The sequence below is a fragment of the Panthera tigris genome, chromosome A1 (assembly GCF_018350195.1).
Source record: "Panthera tigris isolate Pti1 chromosome A1, P.tigris_Pti1_mat1.1, whole genome shotgun sequence".
NCBI classification, from domain to species: domain Eukaryota; kingdom Metazoa; phylum Chordata; class Mammalia; order Carnivora; family Felidae; genus Panthera; species Panthera tigris.
Genome location: NC_056660.1, coordinates 65,860,145 through 65,883,554, shown reverse-complemented (window position 1 = coordinate 65,883,554; position 23,410 = coordinate 65,860,145). Strand labels below are relative to the sequence as shown.

At 45.5% G+C, this 23,410-nt stretch overlaps 1 long non-coding RNA gene and 1 other non-coding gene across 2 annotated transcripts; both read left to right on the top strand.

Annotated features, from left to right (window-relative positions):
* Positions 1–268: 268 nt before the first annotated feature.
* Positions 269–4,794, top strand: LOC122236671. The gene is made up of 2 exons (XR_006214834.1): positions 269–808; positions 2,759–4,794. It is a non-coding gene; the product is annotated as an uncharacterized LOC122236671 (long non-coding RNA).
* A 17,172-nt stretch (positions 4,795–21,966) lies between these two features.
* On the top strand, positions 21,967–22,039 carry TRNAF-GAA. Its single transcript has one exon. It is a non-coding gene; the product is annotated as a tRNA-Phe (tRNA).
* Positions 22,040–23,410: the final 1,371 nt, after the last annotated feature.

Here is a 23,410-nt window from a genome sequence, read left to right as displayed (position 1 = left end):
GAAACAAATTTATGCAAAAGTGTTAAAAAAAAAAATGAACGTTCTACATCATATGTCATCAGAGAAGCGCAGATTAAAACAAAAACTGGATACCTATTAGAATGACCAAATCTGGAACACTGACAGCAACAAATGCCGACAGGGGTGCGGAGCAACAGGAACTCTCCTACACCTGCTGTTGGGAATGCAAAATGGTACAGCCACGTTGGAAGACAGTTTGGCAGTTTTCTGACAAAAGTAAACATACCTTTACCACATGATCCAGCACTCACACTCCTTGGTATTTACGCCAAGGAATTGAAACTATGTCCACACAAAAACCTGCACACAGATGTTTCTAGTAACGTTATTCATAGTTGCCGAGACTTGGAAGCAACCAAGATGTCCAGTAGGTGAACGGATAAATAAACTGGTGCATCCAAACTGCATGAGCTGTCCAGCCACAGAAAGGACATGGAGAAAGCTTACATGCACATTACCAAGTGTAGGAAGCCAATCTGAAAGGAGCGTGTGGGAAACATGCTGAGACAAAGTAACGCCTGTAATGATAAAAGAGGAAGCAAGATTGGGCAGGATAATGGTGCTGGCTCGGGCTCTGCAGGCAGAAAGGGCAAATCCATATGGAAAACGTTATCTCTTGTGAGAATAAACCACTGGCCCTTTCAGGATGCAAAGGGCTCCAATGGAGTCGACTTGCCACCAAGTACCTGATGGGTTTCTTCAAGGGATCGTGCCATATTGGGGCTCAGCCTTTGTCTGTTGCCAGCAGGATGGATGTGCAGAAGTGGCAGTGGCTAGATTGGCCTTGGTAAGTGAGAATCCGTGCTGGGGGCCCCACGAGTAGGTTCCGTCTCTACAACTGTGGTGACTGCATTCAGACGCCCACTGTGGCAGTTCTGGGGTAGTTGATGGTGAAGCCTAGCCAAAGTTAACTGACCACCTCATCTTGTCTACCAAATGGTTCAGTGACTCTTCCACGGTGGTTGCTTTCTGGTGGGCATTAACATGGGATAAACAGATCTTCATACTCCCCAACCACCCCCATGTGGCCATTCACACGCCTCCAAACCTGTCTTCTTATCTCTGCATCTCTAGTCTTTTTCCTTCCAAGTCCCTGAAGTGGCTCAACCAGGCCATTCACCACTGCCTATGAGTTCATACATTTCTCAGTTCAGGTCACTTCTCTACAGAGTGAATAACCAGGTATGCTGCTCAAAGCTCTGCCCTTTCATGGATCTCTCCTTTGCACATTCTTTTAAAGCCACCCCTATGTGGCTTTAATGCAGCCACCATCCATCCATTTTTGGTTTGTATACACATGACAAGCCAACCCATCTATAAACTAAGCTTAGGGTTTTCTTTTTTCTTCCCCTTTTCAGTTGGTTGTACAGAACCCTCCACAAGGCCACAGGTGTCAGCTGAGAGAGGTATAACCAAGCTGGTGACATGGGACTCTAGCCTAACTGCTCTTCCAGCTCACTGGCGCCCTCTGATTCCTCTCAGGCTCGGTCCTGATGGGCCATTTTCATCTTACCATGGACTGCTGCAGGGGCCACCTGACTTTATGGCTAGTTGGGTGTGTCAGTTTCCTAGAGCCTCCATAACAAAATACCACAGACTGGGTGGCTGAAACAAGAGAAATTTATTTTCTCCTAGTTCTGGAGGCTGGATGTCTGACATCAAGTTGTTGGCAGGCTTGGTTTCTTCTGGAGCCTCTCTCCTTGGCTTATCGATGGCGACCTTCTCCCTGTCTTCATGTGGTCATCTCTCTGTGCATGCTCATGTCTGTGTCTAAATTCACTCTTCTTACAGGGACATTGCTCACATTGGATTACCGCCCCCACCCCCAAGACCTCATTTTAATTTAATTCTCTCTTCGAAACCCTTATTTCCAAATGCAGTCACATTCTGAGGTATTAGAGGTTGGGACTTCAACACATGAATTTGGGGAGGGAGGCTCAATTCAGCTCACAATAGTGAGTCCAATAGAACCTGGCACATTATGGACAGTCTTGAAATGTGGTCGTTTGATGTCCTCTAGTCAAGCATTCTGTCTCTTCCAGGGCCCAGTAAACTGCCAGGAGCTGTTTTCTAAAACCCTAAAATTCTCAGGGCACCTGGGTGGCTCCATTGGTTAAGTGTCTGACTCTTGATATTGGCTCAGGTCATGATGTCATGGTTCACGGGATCAAGCCCCACATCAGGCTCTGTGCTGATAGCACAAAGCCTGCTTGGGATTCTCTTTCTCTCTCTCTCTGTCCCTCCCCAGCTCATGCTTTCACACACACTCTCTCTCTCTCTCTCTCTGTCCCTCCCCAGCTCATGCTCTCACTCTCTCTCTCTCTCTCTCTGTCCCTCCCCAGCTCATGCTCTCACTCTCTCTCTCTGCCCCTCCCCAGCTCATGCTCTCTCTCTCTCTCTCTGTCCCTCCCCAGCTCATGCTCTCACTCTCTCTCTGCCCCTCCCCAGCTCATGCTCTCTCTCTCTCTCTCTCTCTCTCTCTCTCTCTGCCCCTCCCCAGCTCATGCTCTCACTCTCTCTCTCTCTGCCCCTCCCCAGCTCATGCTCTCACTCTCTCTCTCTCTGCCCCTCCCCAGCTCATGCTCTCACTCTCTCTCTCTCTGCCCCTCCCCAGCTCATGCTCTCATTCTCTCTCTCTCTCTGCCCCTCCCAAGTTCATGCTCTCATTCTCTCTAAATAAATTAATAAATAAATAAAATCAAAATTCTCCACTGTAATTGGGAAGTTTCTCCCCCAGAACCACAGGTACTTGCACTGTGATTCCCCCACTGGGGCTCACCATAACATCTCTGCTATGACCCTTTCTACGACCGACATCTCCAATACCACAGGGCCCACCAGAGCACATGGCCCGAGTGGCAGGGGGAGTTGTTCCCCAGCTTGGACCTGCTGCACACAGCCCTTTCCCTGCTCCAGAGAGCCTTCGTGTCACTCTGTTTATGGGCGGAAGCATCATCCCTAAGTGTGGAATGTGTGGCCTCCAGAATCCAAAGAGGCTACCAGGCACTGTGCTTCCCTTGTGGAAGGGGGTGCAAGAGGCAGCAGTTTGATTTCGTCACTGCTCTTCTAAGAATTTCCTGAAATGGCAAGTCCTGAATCTTCACAGGGTTTATCTTCCACCCTCTAGACTGCACGTGAATTAGCAACGCCACCAGTGTGCTACCTGCTCCTGCTGATTCTGCCTGATCAGCAGGACGCCATCAGTTTAATAGATGCATGTGATATTCCACAGGACGGTCAGAAGGTCCAAGTCTCTTCAGAGAGCGGAACCAGTAACAGAGCCCCGAGGCAAAACTCTAAATGCACCTGGTTCCTGATATTCTTTTTTGATTGAGATAGAAAAAACATATTCACCGGATCAATGGCTGGATACCATGTTCCAGGGACCGTAGACTCTGTTCTAGCAAAAGAGATGCCACATGGGCCCAGCAGCTGCTGTGGGAGCCACTACCTGACTGAGCTGTCAGTTGTCCGCAGCCATTTTTTCCAGAATCCACCCAGACTGGTGAATTCAATGGAGAATTGATGGGGATCCAGCCCGGTTTCCTGAAATCCTTCAGGGTGACACTCACCTTCACGGTCTCCTCCAAGTTGCGATTTTGTTTTTGATCTACTGTCTCTGCGAGAGAAGGAGTTCGAGCTGTTTGGAAAAACCTGGGACCCTGACACTTGGGAAGGGAATATCTGGGTGGATACCCATAAAGATTTCAACTCTTCTTTTAACTATTAAGTTTTGAGTTTGGTTTCAGGCCTTTTCTGTTCTCCTGGTTTAAGAACTAAGGCCCTCACGCTAAGTTGTCAGTGTCGGTTAACTGCCCTCAGCTTTTCATCACGCTCTGTGGGGCATCCATGTGACTCACTAACAACCAATCAATTCCATTGTCCTCGTATGACTTGTTCCCTGAGCTTCGCAAATGCCTGAATTATTGCGAGTTTTAGCATTTGGGTTGCCACCTTGTGCAAGGGACGCTCTGTGAGCCATGCCCCACTCAGGTGGTATTCTCTTGACCAGCCAGGCAGACAGTGCGGTGATCTGTTCCCAAACCTAACCTCCCACCTGCTTGGTTGGACCATCGGCCTCCGTTGGATCCCGGGTGAAGGGGTGACGGAGACAGAGGTAGGGGTGCAGGCACTTTATAGTGAGGGGGGATGCTTGATGAAAGGTGTGCAAGGGAGGATGTGCAGGAGGAACCCACGGGCTGCAGTGCAGGTCAGACAGCTGTGAAAAGAAAGGGGAGACGAAAGCGTGGGGAGACAGCCTCAGCCCGCGATGCAGATCTGCCCAAACACCAGGCGACTGGACAGGGAGCTCCAGAGCAAGCACAGCGTGTGGGAGGAGGTCTCGAACCGGGCAGAAATGCGGGGTGCCCCGTTGTGGTCGGTCATGGGCTGCAGGCTGCTCAGAGACAACTGAGATGGGTCCCGAAGGCTCTGCAGTCATAGGCTCTCAGCTAACCGCAGTCTTGGCAGCTTGCGTGTCAAGCTCCATCTTGAAGGGAAATCCAAGTGGTGAGACCTCCAGAGCTGCTACTGTGCTGTTTGCCCTGAGGAGGGTCCTGGGGCTTATCTGCTCCCGACACAGACTTTCACTCAAACTGCTTGCTTTTAGTCCAGGGCCTTGCCCTCCCCCACCTCCCCTGGGCCCACCTTCCACAGCTCCTCGCACTGTGGGGGCCTTTTGTGAGGTCAACCAGCCCAACCCAGATGTTCTGAGAGAACTTTTTGCAGATGACATTTGAGTTGTGATTTGTTTTAAAGGATGACCCACAGTCAGCAGAGGAAACTGAGGCAGAAGGGCCAGACCAGCGAAAGCACCAAGCTGTAAATGATATTGTGTGTTCGTGGAATACGGGTCAGGTCCTCTGTGTTACTCTAGCACAGACATTCTCGTGTGTCTCCAGTCCGTTAGGGAAACGCAAATAAAAGCTATACTGCGATGCCACTTCCTACCTATTAGGATGGCTGTTAGTTTCAAAGGCAAAAAATAATAAATGTTGGCAAGGAAGTTGGAACCCTGGTGCATCACTGGTGGGAATGTGAAGTGATGTAACCATTGCGGAAAACAGCATGGCGAGTCCTCAAGAAGTCAGACATAGAATTACCATGTGACCCAGCAATTCCGGGTATATGGCCCTGAAAGAATTGAACGCCGGATCTCACGCAGATACTTGTACGCCAACATTCGTAGCATTATCCACCGTAGCCAGAAGGTGCAAACAACCCCAATGTATACCTGCAGATATGAGTGGCTAAGTAAGATGAGGTAAACGTAAGACGTGGAATGGTATATAATTCCGCTTATATGAGGTAACTAAAAGGGGTAAATTCAGAGACACCGAAAGGAGGCCAGAGGTTTGCAAGGAGCTAAGGGAAGGGGAGAAGAGGGTGTACTTGTTTAATGGCTCAGAGTTTCTGTTTGGAAGGTGAAAACGTTCTGAGAGTGCGTGATAGTCACGGCTGCACAACACTGTGAAGGCACTTAGTGCCATTGAATTGCACGCTTAAAAGTAGTTAAGAGGGTAAATGTTATCTTTGTATATTTTGCCACAATAACAATTTTTTTAAATGTGTCCCCCCAGACCGATAGCATCTTTAGAGATGCCAGTTCCTGGGCCCCACCTCAGACTTACAGAATCAGAAACTCTGGCGGGGCGCCCCCATGTTTGAGAACCACTGCTCTATATATAACACGAGAGAGTAAGTAAAGCTAGAGAGGGGTGTAGGGGCCTGGGCCAGGTCACCGAAGGCTTTGTGTGCTCTGAAAAAAAGTGCTTGGACCACATCCTGCCAGCAGAGAGCTAGCTCAGGATTTTAAGGAAGAAATTGACATTGTTAGATTTGTGGGATTAAACTATTTCCTGATTTCAAAAATAATATGTTCTCATTGCAGAAAGCATGGAAAACTAAATCCATAAAAAAAGACAATCACCCATGACCTACCACTGGGAGATAACCCCTGTTGATATTTAGATTTCTTGGAGCATATATACACATTTTTAAAAATCCAATATGGGATCATAATGGAGACATACTGTTTTGGAGTCTGCTTTTTTCCCCCCACTAAGCAATATATCATGAATGTTTTTACATGTTATGAGATCTTTTGCCATTTTTATTGACTGCAGAATTACGTTTTTGATAGCTTATTCTGGCAACAGTATGGAAGATGAATTTGAGATTCTGGCAAGATTGAGCTCCTGCAGGGATCTGAGTCATGAAGCTGTTGCAATAAATCAGGCTGGTGATGATAAGGCCTAAAGCACAGCACTGGAACAGGTGGCGTCGAAGCAGACGTGATAACTCTTTAGATCAAAAAATTTGATTGATTATGCATGGGAGGTGCGCTTTCTTGATGGGGGTGGTATTTTAAGGTTTTGAATGTTGAATTGTTAAGAGAATGGTAAATTATGTTTGGGAGATGTTGAACTGTAGAGATCCGTGGGATGTGCAAGCAGAGAGATCTAAGGCAAACTTACGAATCTAAAGCTTGAATCGGTGAGTGGGGTTCCAGATCGACAGGTTCATATTTAGGAGTTAAGTGGCTATTAAAACCCTGAGAGTGGATTAAATCTTCCCAAGGGAGAGCACACAAAATGGCAAGGTTGATGGTGGGCAGCATAATTTACAGACAAGCCACGAAGAACACCAACGTATAAGCTGTAGGCAGAGGAACCAAGGAGATGAAAGAACGATTACAAAAAAAAAAAAAAAAAAAAAAAAAAAAGGTCAGCAGAGTGGAAGAGAACAGGAAAAGCTAACACCACAGACACCAAACGGGTCGATGTTCAATAACAAGCAGGTGGCCAGCTGAAGTTCAATAAGGCAAAGACTGTTAAAAGTGTCTGATCTGGCAATGTGCAGGCAAATTTGCTAGTCGTTTTTAGTGGAGTGTGGGGGAGAAGAGCATCTGGATAAGAAAAATTGAATAGTGATTAGGGATCCAAGATTGGAGAATTGAAATGTAGCCCAGTTTTTCAAGGAGTTGAGAGTCAAGGAATGGCCAACCCTTTGGAGGATGCAGGGTCATGGAAGGTGTGCTTTAGAAATCTATTTGGTCTTTGTCCAGGGCTCCTGGCACAGCTCCTAGAACCCTAGGAATTTTCTGAGTGGTAGGAGTGTCTTTGTTTTTCATAATAAGCCCCTTCAGATCACAAGGGAGTTTATACTAATGAGGTGACTTAAGATGGGGCCCCATGATAGCCTCAGGATAGGGCTGGTCACCAGAAAGATCAAGGAATTAGGGAATGGGGTCACTTAGCGCCGCCCACTGACCTGGCAAGGGGAGAAGGTCCTGAGGATCGAGTGCAATAAAAACTCCTGAACCAGGAGATTTGTCAAACTTCCACATTGGTGATCGCCTCTCCCTGGGGTGCACCAGTGGAGGGGGTGGGAGCTCTGTCCTCCTTATCCCATATCTTGCCCTGTATATCTCTTCCATCTGGCCGTTCCTGAGTTGTATGCTTAATGATAAGCTGGTAAATGCCAGAGAAGTGCTTCCCTGAGTTCTGAGAGCTATTCTGGCAAATTACCACACCCCATAAGGGCGTCATGAGAACCTACAATTTATAGGCAATTGGTCAGAAGCAGAGGAAACAACCTGGACTTGCCAAGGGTATTTGAAGTCAGGCCAGTCTGGTGGGACTAAGCCCTCATCAAGATGGAGTCCTGTGGGATCTGATGGCGACTCTGCTTGGATAGCGTCAGAATGGAATTGCATTGTTGGATGCCCAGCTGGTGTCCACAGAGAATTGGAGAAATGCTCAGTTTCGGGGAAAAACCCATACATTTGGTGGCTGGAAGTGCAAGTGTGGTAATAACAGAGAGGAGAGGAGGCAATCTAGTTTTTCCTTCAGAAGGGTTTCCAGAAGCCGCCCTATTTTGTTTTTAGCCTGGAAGGGACTTCTGTACTAATGTAAAGCGGTGCCTGGGCAGCAGAGGAGGAAAGATTGATGATTGTCAGGGGCGGGATGTTCCTGGGGTGCAGCGTCTGACATGGGCACCACGGGCAAGATTAGCTTTGGGGTGGAATGGGACCAGGCCAGTTCACCTCATCCTCCTGGACCAATAAAGGCAGGAGGTGAGAAGATTTTGGATGTAGAGCCTTTGGGGACGGAAGGTGAGGGAATTCAGCATGGCTACAATTTCTTCTTGAGAGTAAGGGGGGAAGCAACTGAGGAGAGAAGTGAGAGTTTTGATGAGTCTCAGAGCAACATGAAGGCACAGCCAAGTCAAGGCAGCGGATGTCTAGCGGCAGCCGGTACAACGACTGGAATCACCGCCGCCTCGAGCATCCCTGTACACACCTATCTACACAGGTGCGCATGCTTCTGAAGGTCCAAAGCTCAGAAATGCCACTTCTGGGTCCAAAGGCACAGGCATCTGAGGTTGGAAAGGCACAGCTGAACCCGCCTGTGCTGTGGCCGGTCGTGGGTATTAATAAACCCTTTGGTCTGGGCCGATTTGAAAGATGCAAACATTCTGTTGTTTTATTGCACTTCTGTAATCTTTAGCCAGCTTAAATCTCTCTGTGTGTTCCTTTTTGTCTGTGTTTGGCCACTTGTGTTCCTTTTTGTCTGATTTGACTGTTTATATTGTTGCTGGTATTCCAACTGGGGTGTTTGAGGCAAATCTTTTTTAGTGACATGATTGAACATTAATTGGAGCATCTCCTTGAAGTCATCTCCCCTGACATGGGCTCCGGGGACCATCCAATCCTGCTTCCACCTAGAACCTCAGTCGGATGAGCCACGACGGTCTATCTCATCATGCCCAAGGTGTCTTCACTCCTCCTCCTACTCAGTCTGAACCCACCATGGTCCAAACTGGTGTAAAGTCATTCCTAGTGATGAAGTTTTGGGGTGGTGGTGGAGTGGTCTGGAGCCGATGGCCAAAAAAGAATTCTTGGACGTCTTTGGTGGAGAAAGGTGATTTTACTCAAGCACGGGGACAGGACCTGTGGGCAGGAAGAGTTGCACTGCAAGTGCGGGGGGTGATGTTTTATGGAGTCCGGGGAGATACAGTCAAGGAGGAGTTTCCAAAGAGACTTTCACAAGCTAAAGATTTAACTGGAGGCCTAGCTACTGTCAGGCTAAGGTTGTTTTTCCCTCCAGTAAAGCATTAAGACAGTAGGGATTTCCTGGACTTTGGGCCATTGATGGGATTGCCTTTTTCTTGTACACTGGTGGAGACTCTTATTTGTGTTTTTGTCCTTTCCTGTTTTGGGGTAGCCGGAGTGTCCAAGGAATATCATACATGTCCCACTCGGGGTGGGGTGGGGGTTGTTCGCCTGTACTCTGCCCTCAGCTTGCCCCACACTCCCTCATCACTAGCACCCTTAATTTCGCTGCTTGCTCTCTTGCTGTCTCATCCGTCCATTTATCTATTCATCCACTGCGTGTTGTTGAACACCTACTGTGTTTTCGGCACTATCTCTACTTAGCCCAACCTTGAATGAACCTAACCTTTCTCCTTCTCTCATTCTACACCTATATTATAGGCTATCGCCGGAAAAAAAATTCAAAGTTTTACATATTGGTACCACAAACCTAAATAGGTAGGAAAAACCGTAAGCAATGCCTTCATCTGTTCCTGGCCAGCTCCCTTTTACATGCTACAGGGAAGGGGCTCTCAATTTTGATCACACTGTAACATTCCTGACCCTATTCTGCTCTCAGTCATTCTCAGCCCATTCTTCTGCTACTATTGTAGAAAGAGGCAAAATGATGCAATGGTCACAGGGGCCTGGAGTTGTGTTTCCGGGGCCAGAGCAAAGGTGAAAACTGGCGCTCACCTTTGAACATTCTTGACTCACCTTGGAGGAGATGTGCTCAAGCTCACAAAATCTTAGAGATCTAGGGTCGCCTGGGTGGCTCAGTCGGTTAAGCGTCCAACTTCGGCTCGGGTCACGAACTCGTGGTCCGTGGGTTCGAGCCCCCGCATCAGGCTCTGGGCTGATGGCTCAGAGCCTGGAGCCTGCTTCCGGTTCTGTGTCTCCCTCTCTCTCTGCCCCTCCCCCATTCACGCTCTGTCTTTCACTGTCTCAAAAATAAATAACAACGTTAAAAAAAATTTAAAAAAAAATCCTAGAGATCTAGATACATCAATCCTATGAATTTCCTTCCACCATTCATTCTGCGATTAAGGACATTCCGGAAGAGGATCAGCCCAGGGGAGTGCCAGGACAACCATGTCCAGACAGACTTCCTTCTGGGCTGTCACCTGCTTGGAAGGACTGAGCAAGGAATCAGCCACATGGAATCATACTGCTGGTGAATTCTTAAGGAAGCATAAACCCACCTTTCTAAATCTGGGATGGAGGGCTACCGTGTCCCAGTATCATTTTGTTAGCCTCCCACTGGGCATGAATCAAGTGAGCACCATGGTTAGTTGTAACGCTGTCCTGACCTGTTTCTCGGCCTTGGACACTGCCTTTGATCCATCAAAACAGGCAACTAAAAATGAGCAGCTGCAGCAGCTGCACAGGATGAACATGAAACACCACCAAGCTTATGAGAGCCCCCAGCACTTCAAGTTCAAAGTTCCAGTTCACCACTTCCTGCTTCTGTGATCTTTTGCACATTTCTTCAACTGGGGCTCAATATCCCCCTTTGTAAAATGGAAATAGTAGTTATTGTGAATTTTAAAGCTTTCTTTATTTATCTTGAGAGAGAGAGACAGAGACAGAGACAGAGCGAGTGGGGGAGAGGCAGAGAGAGAGGGAGAGAGGGAGAATCTCAGGGGGGCTCTGCACTGTCAACGCAGAACCCAGTGTGGGGCTCCAAGTCATGAACCATGAGATCATGACCTGAGCCAAGATCAAGAGTTGGATGCTTAACTGACTGAGCCATCCAGGTGCCCCTATTATGAATTTTAAAGATATTGCATGTAAAACACTCAGCTAGTGCCTAGTACATAAATTAAAAGTAATTTATTCTTATTTCACAGGAAAAAAAATAGAGAAAACAAGAGTCTCTGTTCCCCAAACAAAAAAAATTTTTTCCTTGCCTCCTGTCTGGTCTACCTTCTCTGTTTACCAAGAAACCTGAGACAGTGTCCCCACTCAGTGTTCCATGTGTTCACCTCTGGATCCTCTGACTTGTGCCCCATTACTTTTTGAGTCTGTTTTCACCATCCTCACTCAGCCTCCTAAATAAGAAATGAAAGGCCAATTTTCTTCCTCATTACCTGGCAGCTCGTGTCCCCATTTGTTTAAAATACCTTCTTCCTTTGCCTTTGAAGGCACTATTCTCTCCCATCTTGCTTATCATTTCCCTCCTCTCCCCCCCCTTGCTGCTTCGTATTCTTCTGCCCATTCCCTAACCTGACATTTTGGGCTGGATAAGTCTTAGTTGTGAGGAGATGTCATGTGCATTGTAGAAGGCTTAATAGCATCCCTGACCTCTCGTCCCCCATCCCCATGCCCCCCGCCCCGGTTGCGACAACCAAAAATGCCTCCAGACATTGCCAACTGTACCCCGGTGAGCAAAATTATCCCTAGTTGGGAACCACTGCCCCCAGTGATGGTGTTCCCAGAATTCCTTCCTCGGCCTCCTTACTCACATCCCTTCTGTGTGTGGTCTCATTCATTCCTGTTGCCTCAACTGCCATGCTCATGGCGACCATGATACCCACCTTTCATTTTCCCAGCACCTGCCTTTTTTTCCTGGGTTATAGGCTCAAAGTGCCTATTGCTTCCTTGGTCCACCCATCTGGATTCTAGAAGATACCTCAACTTTTACAGGTACAGGAGGGAACTCCCCTCCTCCACAGCCCTGGATTAGTTGGCCCCGTGTTTGCAGTCTTCACAAAAGCTATCACCATCCACCTTATCCAAAGCCACCAACTGTGACACCACCGTTGACTGTCTCTCACTGTCCCTTTCTATAGTCAGTAAATCCTAAAGATTCCTCCTTGACCATCTCTGAAATCTGGTATCTCTTCCAGAGCTCCCACTATCACTGCCTTATAACACTTATTGTTACATCCTCCCCTCTGGTTTCCCTGCTTCCAGACCCTCCCCACTCAGACCTTTCCTTCATACATCCCCGGACTTGCATTTTTATAAATCAAACCACTTCCTGGTATAGAAATATGCTCTAGTTCCCTGATGCTCAAGTGCTTCAAATTCCAAAGGGTTATGCATACACGGGCGAGCTCTCCCTCCTTTCTGGCAGCTCCGTCCGGGCTGTCCTCGCACTTGCCACCTAGTGCCCCAAGGCACCAACTTGGCCTTGCCAGCAGATGCTGAGGTTCTGTCTTTTATACCACATCGCTCTGTATTCAAACGATTCACAAGTTTATGGGTTTGTGCACCCCACCAGACCTGTTGCTCCTGGGAGTGTAATCATCTCTGTATCCCACCACCTGGACCCTCGGCATCTCTATGGTCTGTGGGGTTTTAATGGAGCAGGGTCTTTGTCATGTCTCTTGGTCTCTCAGTTTCTCTCTGCCTCTCTTTCCATCCATCCATCTCCCTCTTCTGCTCTCTGCCCCCACTCCAGGCAGAGCCCCTTGCTTTTTCTAACACCACTGACCACTTAATGCTCACTTTTTCCTTGAACCTCACACTTCAAGAGTTAAACCGTTTTGCAAGTTTTGCACTGGCTACTGATTTCACTTACATTCTGTTGCTGTTTAGGACTGATCTTTAACCCTCACTTTGGTTCTTCACGGTAGAAACATATCTTTTGTGAAAATTAATAAAAGGAAACCTCATTTAGAATGGAATCAGAGGGCCAGCAGGGGGACCTCTCATGCCCAGCACTGGCGTTCTTCTTCTTCTTCTTTTAAATGTTTATTTATTTTGAGAGAGAGCGAGAGAGCACAAACATGGTGCACACACACATGCAAATGGGAGGGGGGCAGAGAGAGGGGGAGACGGAGAATCCCAAGCAGTCCCTGCACTGTCAGCACACAGCCCAATCTCAGGAACTGTGAGATCATGACCAGAGCTGAAATCAAGAGTCATAGGCTTAACCAACTAAGCCACCCAGGCGCCCTACTCAGCACTAGTTTTCAATGACAGACCCAATAAGAAGAGAGGGACCTTGTTAGTCCATATACCTTACTATCCCAGCAGCAGGAAGGGAGTTTTCTCTATCCCTCCCCTCCTGCAAAAGCCCAATGAGAGACAGTCACAGCTCAGCCAACGAGAAGCTCCTATACTTCAAACTCCTGGTTTATTCCAATGGACTTACAGTTTATAATAGCCCCTTCTAGCCTCCCCTCTTTCCTCTATAAAAGTGGTCTCTCTGTTCTCCAGAATTGCCTATGGTTTTGCCTCAGCAGGTTTCTTTCCGTGCTTTTCCCAATGAACCCATTTTTGCTGGTAAAATAACTGGCAATTTTATTTTTAAGGTTACATTTTGAATAATTGCTCTTTGATCTTTTCTTAGCTTTAATAGTATTTCTAATACTCTTGTGTTTATAGCTAAACTCATTATGTTCTAATTGACACACTCTTAAAAAGATGAGTTTTACCCAATGGTGAAAAACTTTCTATTTTACCAATGTAATCTTTCTATCCTAACTGCAGAGAGTGGGAAGCCCCCTTTTCATCATCTTGACTTAATTAGGTCAGTTTTAAGAAGCAAAAGAAATAATTCTAATTCATGGTCTCCCTCCCTTGGCTCTAAACTGATGGAAAACCCTTCAATCAAATATCTAATGGCAGTTCTACACTTTGCTTAGTCCCTCATCTATTGACTTGGAGTGCAAATCTCACTTAATGAAGATAGCTGTGAGCATTAACTATAGAGTTAGGAGAGGAGACAAAGCACATTTTCAGGTTAAAATGCTGAGTAAAATTTACAGAGTGGGGGGATAGTAAATAAAATAGGCCAAATAAGCCCTTGAGAAATGTCATTCTATTTCCAGAAAATTTTTAAAGTTTGGTTAATGGTTCTGGAGTTCTGACCTTCACATTCTTTCTTTCTTTCTTTTTTTTTTTTTTCTTTTTTTTAATAGAATAAGCTTAGGTGAAAATATAAAGCAATTTTCTTTGCCCAGAAAAAAGCCTCCAATATACAATGTTCCTTTTAGGTATTTGCATGTTACATATCAAGGGAAAACTTCATGTGTTAATGTTTAGAAAATACACATTTCCCTTAAGTTAATCTGCTACTTTGCAGGCATTCCTTTTGCCTTGGTAACGTTCTAAATAAGTATGCTACCTCCGACTTACTCAAATATTTCAGCTGTCATAAAAAAAGAATGGTGAACCATACAGCTAAAATTAAATCAGTTTAAAATTCTCAGGAGTTGAAATTATGGTTGCTTAAGTTAATGGACTAATCAAACCATAGTTTTAGATGATGTTTCCGCAATATTCTAATTACTGCAATCTGATTTTCTTTAGTCATTGTGAAGGTCAAAACTGAAAGCCTGATTCAAAAAGGAAATTAAAAGTTAAGAATAAAAGACAAGGAAGACATTTTTATCCCCAACATATGTCATGATAGATTATTAAGTTGACCTTGTAAAGCTAAAGAAAGATTTTGCTGTAAATCACATTGGAGTTGACTCTAAGATACGGAAACTGCAGTCCACATTTTCTTGAAACAATATAATTTTCTTTAATTGTGTTATGTTTCTTTAAGAAAGGTGATTTGTTCTATATTAAATAAACCAAAAATAACATCTATGCATGTCTTGGTTTTTATGCCTTTGTAAGGCTTTCATGTGAGTAAAAGCAGAAGTAGGGGGAAAAATCCTTTGTCAGACCATATATACTGATTTGGTGATTCCAAAAATATAGTCCTTGTATACACAGAACAAACCTTAGCAACAGATGGACAAAGGGGCTACTTAGACTGATTATGGATTTTGGCAAAAGCTTCTCTAGTCTTACAAAATACATCTCTAAGTCACGTTCTGACACTGAAAATTCCATTAATAAGGAACATAATTCTTCAATCTTTGGTGAAAAATAGCATTGTATTTAGAAATTTCTAGGATCTGTAAGATAAGACTAATATTCATCTTTTTAAAACTGTTTATTATGAAAAATTTTGGACATATAGAAAATATAGAAAAAGTGAAAGAGATATTTCTCCTCCTGCCTTCAACAACTGTCAACACTTTGCTATATTGATTTTATTTGTGTGTGTGTGTGTGTGTGTTAACACATTAGAAAATAAGTGAGACATCATGATGCTTTAACCCCACATACTTCAGCATAAATCTCCAAAAAGAAACCATAGCATTTTCCTACATAATGGCAATATATCATTTCATACCTAAGAAAATTAATAGTTATTTCTTAATATACATATTTAAATTTCTCCATGTTTCTCTAAGAATTAACAGAATATGCACCCTCCCCCCAAATGCGCCACTTAGGCATACATAAGGATTATTTTGAGCTGAAGGCAATTGAGAAGAAGCAGATACAAGAAAACTCTGCCTTCCCCCTGTTTGCCTAAAAGCCGGCATAAATTGGAAAAGATGCCCCCCTCCCTTCTTACCAGGAAGGACAGAAGGTAATCACCAAAGACGACAGTACATCCTGATCAGCCCACACATGGCGCCAGAGGAATCTATGTAACAAACTTTACTAACTGAACTTATCTGCCATCAGTTTCCCATACATTTACCTTCCCACAATTTGCTGCCCTAGAAACTTGATCTTTTCTCTTTGTCTTGTCACTACTCTACAAATTTATTGTTCGTTTGCTAAGATGCTGTGTAAGCCCAAGTTCTCACCGTCCCCCTGAGTTACTCATCACTAGGTACTCCCACGTGTGTGCCCACACAATGTGCAGGTTAATAAGCCCCTGTTTGCCTTTCTCTTGTTAATCTGTCTTTTATTCTTCTAATCTCTAGGGCAAAATTCGGTGCTGAGTGAGGTCAAGAAGACCATATGCCTCAAAACCTAATGTCCCCAAAGTACGTGTGGGTCGTAGATTTAAACAAACCACAATGTTTTGATAAAGCTGGTTTGATATATGGGACAAGCACAGTGCAGTGTGACAGCTCTGGCCTGGAATGAGTTGTAGTCTTAACTCTGCCACCAAATAACTATGAGATACTGGCAATCATTAACCGCTTTCATTGACTGACACATGGGGTAGAGGCCATTGTCCCAGCTGATCTGAGGTCGTTCTGTAAATATTACAGAAACACCGATGGGATTGAATGTCAGAAGTTACTTCTTGTGGAGACGAGGAACAACTCTTTGATTTTATTTCTGGCATTCCTTATGGGGCAAGCAGGGAGGCATCAGTCATACCCCCTTATCCAATCATTCAGTCCTTGCTCAGAGGACAACATGCACAGTCCGAAGAGGGCACTTCTGTCTGGTGAGACAGGTTCCTTCCTGCCCGTCCAGGAGGATTTGTACACTGGACGTGAATGGGAAAACACCAAGCACGAGTGATGCAGAGAAGCCACAGCCCCTTCTAAATCACATGCAGCTCTATGTGTTGGGGAAACCTGGGTGTAGCCAACTTTTCCTATTGCTAATGATGGGAGAAGGCCGGCTATCTGAGAGGTGGGATCTGACGTCAGGCCCCCGCTTTCTGCCCTGTAATTTAGGACAGCCCTGGAAATGTGCCCAGAGAGCTCCAACTGCTGGACAGAGGAGAGCCGATCTGGTCATTTTATACCACGATCTTGTGTATCTTCACTGGCACAAAGGAACAGACTGATTTATTTCTTATGTCTGTTTTGTTTTGTTTTATTTTTTGTTTAAATTATCAGAGGACTTAAGAAACTCCTGTGCTAAGTTTATTTTGTCTTATTTCTTTGGGTGCATAAATCAGGCTTTACCCCTCAATTGCTGGATAGGTGTGGAGTGGGGAGATGGGGTAGGGATGCTGGCCCCCTTCATCAAGAAAGAGAGGCAAGCAATTAAGCTGACAGCACTTAAAAATCACCCATGCCTCTGAAACTCGAGCTCTAGAATCCAAGTTTTCTGGCCTTGAGGGCATTGTGCAAAATCCACATGGTTAGTTAGGCATTTGTTTGATGGATGTGGGAGGATTGGATTAGAACATACGAAAAGCTTGGTAGGTTGTTCTTGAGTATAATTTACTTGATTGTTTTTGGCCTGGTAAGTACACCCAGAGGCTTTATACTGATGTATGTGATTCAACAAAAACAAAAAACAATAAGGTCTTTATAGACTTGTGGTTTAATGGCTTTAAATAAATTAACTTCTTTTGGATCAATTCAGCACACTGATGATATTTACAATCTATTAACTTTTTTACACTTCTCCCCCAAGTTGCCACTTTAATATATAACTTTGGAGAAATGGCTTTATATCCCTCAAGCAAAAGTATTACTTTCTACACACAGGAACTTCAAAATGCATAGACATGCCCATAAAAAAGCATCTACAAGAAAAAGCTGAGCCCTAACCCCAGATTCCAGTTTCAGATTTCGATTCTCATACCAATTTTTAATTGAAACAGGGACTTTCTTAAAAAAAATATCCAGAGCACTTGGTGCAAACTAAAGAATATGCTCTACTGGTCCCCAGTCAGTTCAGCACCAGATTAATTATGCAACTAGTATGGACTGAATTGTGTTTCTTCAGCCCCAGTTCATATGTTGAATCCCTTTTCCCCACTGTGACTGTATTTGGAAATAGGACTTTTAGGAGATAATGAAAGTAAAAAATCTCAAAGGGTAGGGTCCTCATTTGATAGAATTGGTGGCTTTATAAGAAGAAGACAGAGAGAGGTCTTTCTATGCACGTGCAGCAAAGAAAGAACACGTGAGCGTGCAGAGAGGGAAGGCTGACATCTGCAAACCAGAAAGAGAGCTCTCACCAGGACCCTATCCGGCTGCCACCTTGATCTTGGACTTCACAGCCTCCAAACTGTGAGAGAATACATTTCTGTACCCATCTGTGGTGCTTTCTCGCGGCAGTCCAAGCGAAGCAAGACAGTAACCTTAACCAAATTATAATGTCTCTGGGCCTCAGTTTTCTGATACATAAAAATCTGTGGATCAGGTTAAATTAATCCTAAATTCTCTTCCATCCCTAGCATTCTGATCTGTGATTCTAACTGAAATTGTCTGGCTCCACAAGAGCACCACATTTGTATTAACAAAAAAAATTTTAATGGAGTTTTCCAATTTTCAGAATAGTTACAAAACGGTACAGAGAAGTGCCATATATCTCTCAGATTCACCAACTTTTAATATTTTTCTCCATATACTTTTTTATATTCTCTCTCTGTATTTGTACACATATTATTTATTTATTTTGCTGAACCACTTGAGGGTAGATTGCAGATATACCTCTTTATCCCTTTAGAGTTCAGGATGTATTTTCTAAAAACATGCATATTTTCTTACCTATGGTTCCCAACTCAAGGAAATTTAACACTGATAATAACACTTCTATGTAATATACAGCTCATGTTCCAATGGTTCTTCAATGGTTCTGTTAATATCCCTTAAAGCATTTTCCCCTCCCAGCTGGGAATCCATCTGGGATCACCTACTGCTCCTTATCACACTGTTCTCATGTCTCCTTCTCCCCCTTCATCTGGAACAGTTCCTTTGGCTTGTCTTTCTTTTCATGAGTGTAAGAGTTTTGTAAAGAATACAGGTCATTTACTAGAATGACCTTTATTTTGGATTCGTTCAATGTTGCCTCATGATTAAGGTCAGGTTCTGCATTCCTGGTCGGACCACTATGTAACGGATGTTGTATCCTTTCCAGAGAATCACATTAGGCAGCACGTGATATCTGAATGTCATTCATTGGTGATATTAATCTTTATGACTAGATCAAGGCGTTGTCCCATTTCTTCACCATTTATTTATATGGTTTCTATTTTTCTCTTTGCAACTATTATGCAATCTGTAGAGAGACACTTTGTGGCCATACAATGGTCCGACAGGCTTAGTGGCATCCACTCACGGTTCCTGACTGAGCCAGTCGTTACTATGATGCTTAGACAATGGTGACGTCCATTGCCACCACTCCATCCACTTTAATCAGTTCGCACAAGTCACTTACCTGTAAACCAGAACCCTCAGTCCCCTCCCCTCTACTATTGTACTCATGGATTTTTATTTTATCCAGAAGGTAAATAATCTATTACTCTCCTTATTTATTTTGATGTTCTGATTGTATCAGATTTGGCCAGCGGGAGCCCCTTCAAACTGGCTCCTATGTCCTTTGGATACACTTCCATCTTTTTAACACTTTTGAGAAATGTTGATCCAAATCAGAGGCAAATCAAAATAAGTGCTATTTTTGTGTGTGTGCTGTGGGGCCCTAGGAATGAAGCTAAGGACACATTATCAACTGACAGGAGCTCAAAAATGTATTAGATGTTGTAACTATGTACAACATATTCTCTTTAGTTGTATTATTCTTAGGTTTTCCAGTTAGTTGTCGTAATTAGTTTTCATAGTTATCATAGGTAATGAGACTGGATTGCCAAAATCCTAGGGCTAATTTGGAAGACAGGACTGCAGCCTACGCAAAGCTTCTTTTCAACATGGAGGCTTCTTCAACATCTTATCTTCATTTGAATGCCAACATCTTTATCATTTGTCCCTTACTGTGATGTGTGTGCACAGGTTTACACTTCACATTAGCTCTTGGCACTTGGTCTCTGTGGAAGTTCTGACGGTTCTTCTCGCCTCTGCAATCTTGCTGAACAAAGCCAGATTTTCTCCCAAACTCGGTAATAATTATCATTCCTGCTGTCAACACTAACGCACTAGGCTACAGGTTTTCAAACTTTCATAATATTCTTAGTGTCGCAGTAATTTTTTCCAATGCTCCCATGACAAAAGAAATGCTGAACAGTTCCTTTTATTAAACATTCAGGCCCAAATAACTTAGTAAGTGTTTATGTCCACAAGCTTTGTAATTGTTTGGAAAAATTATATACAGAAGTTGAAAGAAAGTTGTATGTTTATTTCATCTGTAAAGAGCCATCACTACTTACCTGTGGGGTGTGTGCACCTGTTGGGTAGGGCACAATTTCTCAAGCCTTGAAGCAGCTTGGACATAACCATTTTATTTCCTTTAATGCATTTATTGTCACGGGCAACTGCTTTTTATCAGAACTGCTAAAAACCTAGCTTTGCAAAGTGATGATGTCACTGAAAGCGATGTAGACTGATCTATTGCTGAAACTATGAGCTATTGAGTAGCTCGTGAGGTGTCCCAAAGATGTCCAGTTATCACTGTGTTTCCCTCAGAAGTGTAAAATATCCCGCACTACAGTACTGCAGGGTGCTTTGCCGCACAGTTGGGAAACTGTGACACTAAGCCCTGGAAACTTCCAGTTCCCTTGGTAAAACAGCGACAACAAATACTGAGCCGATGTTAAAAATCGTGTCACTAATGGTGTAACCAGTAGAGTTCGTTATGTAGTACCAAGCTGTGGCCCTTTTGCACACTTGATAAATTGAGGGATCACATTGTTTCTTTTCCCAGGCGCTGGAGACTTTTGAAGAGTGAAAGAGGTACTAACTAACCATGACAGGGTTCTGGGACAACAGGTGCAAACAAGGATTGTGCTGGGCAAGCCGAGCTGTGCCGCCACCCAGTTCATCCTGACATGCATCACAACACTTAACATTCTGAGATGCGCCTTCACTCAACAAATGATCACCGCTACCACGTAGTTTCCATGATCGTGTAATTTGCAGAAGGATCTTATCGCATGGCATGGTGAAAACGTGAAATTTGATGGTTGTGCTCTCCTATCCTTTTTCCTCCATCTCCCCTTAGACGCTGGACCTTCTTTCTCCCCCCTCCCCCCCCCCCCCCAATCCCATCAACACTTACCTGCCACTTTCCTAGCCACCCAGGTTCAAGTCTTCACCTGCAATGTGCTGAAGAGAATGTGAAAGGTACCTACATTCATGGCACAAGAAAGCCTGTAAAAAATATTCTCTTTTCTCGTCTCTTTCTGTACGATCTGCACCAGGCAGGTGCTCCGAATTTCTTCTTCTTCCACTCTAAGCCCCGCAAAGCCCTCACAGATCAACGTCCAACCCCAAGGTCTTTTGAGTCTCTTTTTCCTCCTTAGCTACAAGGTCTTTTAAATCTCAAGCTCTTGTCTTAGCTGCATTCGACACAACAAAGGAACTCAGAAAGCGACTCTGCACCTTAGAGATTACAAACGCTTCCAATATTCAATCTTTCATCCTTTTTTTCTTTCACATTCGAATGCACTCATCCATGCATCTCTCAAGATTGCCTGTGAAGGTTCCACCTAATTTCAGAGCTCTAAAGGGCGGGCCAAAAGGGCGGTACGGTAATCATTAGGGCTTTTAGAAAATCACGAATTAATCGGAAAGAAAAAGTATATAAAACAATAGGATGTTTGGGCTTTGCAGAATGTCTGCGCCTGGCACGTAGCGGACGCCTCGGAAACATTTGTCTACGGGTGTAGAAGTAGCATTGATACTGGAAAATCGTCCCTAATGAGCTCGCCGAGCTCTTACGGAGCGCCCTCGGTGTGCCAGGCAGACTCCGTGCAGAGTGGTGCTATGTTCCCGGGGCATTCGGAGGGTCGCAGGGAGGCTCAATCCTGCCTCCAGGCCCTTGTCCGCTCCTTCATCTCCGTGGTGACACACGTGTGCGATCACAGGCCGGCGCGGATCGGCGGGAAGGGTCTGCCTCGCGGGGCCAGGAGGCTCCCCGCGGACGGCGGGGACGAACTGGGGGGACGAGCCCGCCCAGGGAGGCGCGGAGGAGCCGCGGGGCCCGGACCCCCGGACTGCGTCCCGGGCAGCTGGCGCTCCGGCGCGCTCGGCGGCCCCGCGGCTGATAATTGAGTCAGAAATGCCGGTTACGTTGAAGAAAGTAAGGTTTACGCGGCTCAGGCTGGTAAAGAACAGAGCGGAGTTCTGACGCAAGCGTTTAAGGAAGGAACACTCTTCAGCAGTGACTGAGAACAGACGGAAGGGGCGGACGCAAATAGTTCAGTGATAGTCTACTTTAAAGAGAACTGAAAGGGCGCCGAAATAGCTCAGTTGGGAGAGCGTTAGACTGAAGATCTAAAGGTCCCTGGTTCGATCCCGGGTTTCGGCAGCGCTCCCTTTTTAGTCCCTTAAAGGAATCAAATTTCCAACGAATCCCTTGCCCTGAGTAACCTGGCTCATTAATGCCAGCCCACTGGAGAACGAGGACTTGAAGGATAAGCGAGCGTGGAACCGAAACAGCCAATCTTAGCGCCCCCTACCCCGAGACGGCGGCCGCCCCGCACCGCCACTTCCGGGGCGCCTTCCTGGCCGGCAGCTGAGGCTCTGCTGCGCATGCGCGATGTGGGGCTTGGCGGCAGGGCGGCCCACGCCCCACCCGAGTCCCGCAGCTCCCGGCGCCCGGCGCGCCCCCGGTGATCCGAGGGTGCTGCTCCGAGAAAGCGCTCCGTCTGCCTCCCGGGGAACGAAAGACAACTTCACCTCAAGCTAAATTCCCCGAGTATTCCAACTTGAAAAGCCAGACCCTGCTGTGCGCTCAAGTGGCCCCGGTCGGGCGTTGCCCGTAGGGGAACCGGGCGGCTCCGTATCTCCGGGTAGAGGCGCACTCAGGGCCGCTCCGAGGGCATAACCCTGAGTTACTTGCCAAACGTGGAAGAGCGCGGCAGCATCACGGCTCTGTAAAATCGATCTTGCACCTGAACAACTTTATTTCGAGTGTAGGCCAGTGGTTCTCAAAGTGTGGTCCCCGGAACAGCAGCAAGGGCTTCAAATGCCAATTCTGGGTCCCACCTCGGACCTACAGTATCAGAAACTGGTTTCCAGCGCTAGGTGTCTTAAGCAGCCCTGCGAGTGAGATTCGGAGGCAGCTAAAGTTTGAGGATCCACTTATCTAGAAATTCTTTGTATTTCCAAAAGGGCCCTTTCCTAAGACTGTTTTTGTGAACAAACCTTTTCCTTTTGCTGCCTCTTACCTGCGAGTCTGAAATAAAACTTTGTCACGTGCTCAAAATACACCTTTTTCCGAGAGGTTTTGCTTTCACAGTGAGCGTGTGCGTTGGGGGTGTGACCAACTCTCCTAGCTATCCGGGGGAGCCCACTCCCCAGCGCTAATCTAGGTGGTGTGGCAAAAAAAAAAAAAAAAAAAGAAAAAGAAAAAAAAAAAAGAAAAAGGAGGCCCAGCCCTCCCTCCGATTCTACCTTGTGTGGCTCCTGGGAGCTGAGCCAGGACCCAAGGGGAGGAGGCGAAGGATGTAGATTTGAATTAAAGAAGGAAGAAATTTCAATTTGTTCAAGCCTCTAGAAAAGGAATGTGTAGTTCAGCAGGGTGTCAGCACATGACAGACAGCTTGTGCGACTTGTGTAGAACAGATCTTCTTGTTCTCCTGGGTTGACAGGGTACTTCGCCTTTATGAACTACTGTGTGCTCTCAGGTTATTCATTCATTCATCAGTTGAGCATTAATTACTGACCTCCCACTGTG